The 3,949-nt window shown below is 32.4% G+C and overlaps 1 pseudogene; it reads right to left on the reverse strand.

Annotated features, from left to right (window-relative positions):
- Positions 1-759: 759 nt before the first annotated feature.
- Positions 760-3,732, reverse strand: LOC149546307 (glucan endo-1,3-beta-glucosidase, acidic-like; annotated as a pseudogene).
- Between the last annotated feature and the right edge of the window lie 217 nt (positions 3,733-3,949).

Consider the following 3,949-nt stretch of genomic DNA (forward strand, 5'->3'; position numbering starts at 1 on the left):
CTACATTTGGACCCATTTTGTGATGGCAGGCTATTGCAATTGTGATGTAAATCTATCACTCTAGTGACAGAACCACAAATTGGCTCCTATTGGAGTTTTGCTTTCTCAAATTGAGGCGACAAGGGTATCTATCATAATGGCAAATAATGACACTATCATAACTTGGAAGAAGGGAGGGACAAGATTTCATGTTCATGACATTGCAATTGCGACAATATGTCATCAAAAATGATGGTTTAAGCTTTTATTCAACCATCAAAATTGTGATGTGTATGCGAAAATGGCATTGTACAAGCAACAATTATCTACCAAATCTTGTGATCATAGTTATGTTTTTTTTGCAACAGATGTGTTCTGCAAGGGACGACTAGCCATTGGAATGGATCGTTGCAATGGTCATGACTAGTCAAATTATTAAACAAATATTTCTTTTGTGGCATTGCAAGACCAATGGATAGCCATGACACCAAAATTTTCTTATTTTTAGATCATAGTTACAACATGGGAAAGCCTATGGTTTCGTTAATGTTTTTTGTGGTTTACTTTCATGATGCTACTTCATATTCAAATTTTGTCTTTATGGATTGTAGAGCCCCAAGAGAAAAGGATGTGACACAACATAGTGCAGATATCATGAAGACTTAGAAAAACTTGCAACATGCTTAAACCCAACAAAATATCCATGTTGATAGGAACTTAGCAAAGAGAGTGATGCATACTTATCCAAAACTAGGGGAACAAATTACAATCCACTAGATTTTAACCTATACAATTTATAGGGTGCACTTATGTTTTAGTAGGCTAAAAGGGCCCAAAATTCTTCTCTATGGTATTTCCAAGCTTCAAATCTTCATTGAACATGGCAAACATAAAACTATCCATGGCTTGGTTAGGCCTCTTTGGAGTCCCTTGATTAGACAAAATGTGCTTGATATAGATGTTGTAAATCTTTGCATTGCCTACATTTGCACCGCCATTAGCATTCCCATAAGAAGGCCAACCACTTTCAACAACAATAATAGGAATTTTTGAGTGACCCAAGGCTTCCATGGCATAAATGAGAGAATCCACACTTGCATCAAACAATTTCTTGTAACCCACTTCATTGGGAGTCCTCTCTTGGAAGAGGACATAAGGGAGATGAATATCTTTTTGATTAGAGGCATAGGCAAAATAGGGGTACAAATCTTCCATAAAGGGGGCCTAGAAGGAAGTCCAATATGGAGTGCATGGTTGAGGTTATTTTAGTGCTGAAGGTTCTTGAAGAATGAAGATAAGAAATGTTAAGGGAAGACATGGGTATTTTTGTAGAGACCTTGATTTCATTGTGTAAGTTGATGGCATAGAGTAATTGTAGATGTTTTTCATGGTAGGGAAGAGGTTGGATGTGTAGGGTGTATCAAGTAGTATCTCATTCTCGATTGAGATGTATTTTATGAGGGTTTTGGGGTATTGGGGCTGAATGTTGTCTGCAACCCATTGTCTTGTAGTGGTTTGGCTTGATGTAATATTAGGGAGCTCCTCATTCTGGAGTCCCACTATTAATTGTATGCCTTTGTTTTGGGATGCATAAAGAGTCTTTTGATCAACATAATATATTCTAAATTTTCCAATTCTATTGGAGGTGTACATGCTTGGAACTTCCTCTAGATATGGTATGTTATCACCCAACCTTTCATAGAATACTCCTATGGACTCTCATGTTGTTGTTTCACCTACAAGAATACATAGGAACTAGTTAGCTATGATAGTAGATGAGATAGCAATTGTGGTTGTGATCTTAGGGCAATACTAGTCTCCCATGGGTGTAGAATAGTTAGACCCAAGCCACTCCCACCATTTGAACCTAGAGGAAGAAGCAAACCAGAGACCATGAGGGTGACCCACAACTTCAAGTCTATTAGTCAATTGTAACCTTTGTTGTTGGGTCTTTGAATTAAGGAATGAAAAATAATAATTCTAATATAGAAGAGGAAGAAAGGTACATTGAAAAAGGTTCCAAATTCTCTTCCATCACCATATCAAATTAGGTATGTCATACATAGATCATTTTTTCTTATAGATATGGTCTATTTAGAATTTAGTTTATATTCTTTGGTATATTTATTCTAGCAAAATTTCTACCACCATACAAATTCTCTTTGTAGTAGTTACCTTAAAATTAGATCTAAAACTTGGGCTAAAATTAAAAAGAATTCCATCTTTGGGGCTTAGATTCATTATGACTATTGGAATGAGTAACTGTGTTGGCTTAAATGTTTTAAAATGTCTTTTGATTTGACATAAATAACATAGTCCATTCAAGTCAGCTTTAATTCCTATGTAAACTTGAGGGACAAAATATTTGTACATGTGGTTACATAACTAAAGGCAACCTGTAATTGGGATGCATGATTACCCAAAATGATGATATCTTGTTTAAAAATAATAATAGACACTCATTTTTGCATTCTTAGAATGTCTAATTATTTTTAGATTATTTCAAATTCTTAATTAGATCGGATATAAATTAAAACTATAAAACTACAAATAAGAGCTGAAAAAATGGAACTAATAAATATGACTTCTCATTCAAAGAAGAAGCTATATAATTTTTGCATATGAACTTGAATGTTTATCCAACAACATGAAACAATATCTAAAACCAAATTGAGTAGCTTTTTACTATGTATACATATATTTTTCTTATCCATAAAGCTAAAAATAATAATACAGAAAACTAAAAACTAAGACAACATAGTACAACATGGGATTTATTACAAAATCTTGAGATTATTATTATTATATAGATCATGATTCATCCATATCCTACAAAGCAAAAAGATTAAGAAAAAAATCCAATTGCAAGAAGTTCTAACAATATAGAAGACTGCAAAAAAAAAAACCTTTCAAAGAAAATAGGGATATCAATGAATCAATTGTTGACATGTATTCTTTAGTTCTACCTAATAATCACGTAGATTCCCAATTCAAAGCAGCTGGGCTACCCAATCGACTACCTAACATTTCTAGATTTATTAAGAAAAGCATTTAATTATCTTTATTTTTTAATCAAACCTAATGATATCCAAATGTCTAAAACCACATAAATTCCCTTATATGGTACTATAAAGCCAAATCATACATTTATTAATACACTTCAATGCTAACCTATAAAGCTATTAGCATTTTATATTTTTTTATTACTATATTAAATCACTATTGTTTTCTTCCTTACCTTTAGGAATGCTTCTTACTAGAGGTAATTGATAACCCTCATGACCAGGTGATGTAAAAATTTAAGAATTATGAATTGTAATGGCTAAATAAACATAATAATTTATCATCATTTTGTGAAGAAAATGGAAAGGTTTATTAAAAAAAAGTCAATTAGGATGTGTCATTCATTATTCTTTTCCTTCTATCCCAATATGATAATAAATGATGATATGTAATGTAAAATATTAATTTTTATCTTTATAAATACTCATGACACAAGAAGACAAATATTCTTCAAAAACTCAACTATATTAGATTGGAAGCTTTAATTGACTAAACCAAACCAACACATATTCATTGAAATTTGTAGATATTCACCTTAGAATTAATGTTTATTAAACCAGAACCAAAATTAATCATGTAGATATGGTTGCCATAAAAATCCAAGTCCGTGCAAAGGAAGAGTATGAACATCATCGAAGAAAGATAATGGTTTCAATTCCTATCCCTGACATTTACATAACATCTCTTCATCTTGAAGATAAATTGTGATTAGAGTAGATGACTCCTTGAATTTAAGGAAGAATCCTTTCTATATCATACATCGACTCAAGGAGATTATTTATATTGTCCATTTTGGTGCTCTTTATTGTCCTTATATAGTGAATGACATGGATGGTTTGATCGAACTTGATGGGGAGAGGCTTTGGAGTGTGAAAAGGGTCTAGCTACTCAATAATGCTCTTGTGAT

This window comes from Cupressus sempervirens, chromosome 7, assembly GCF_028749045.1.
Source record: "Cupressus sempervirens isolate cs-2001-9-10 chromosome 7, ASM2874904v1, whole genome shotgun sequence".
Lineage (NCBI taxonomy): Eukaryota > Viridiplantae > Streptophyta > Pinopsida > Cupressales > Cupressaceae > Cupressus > Cupressus sempervirens.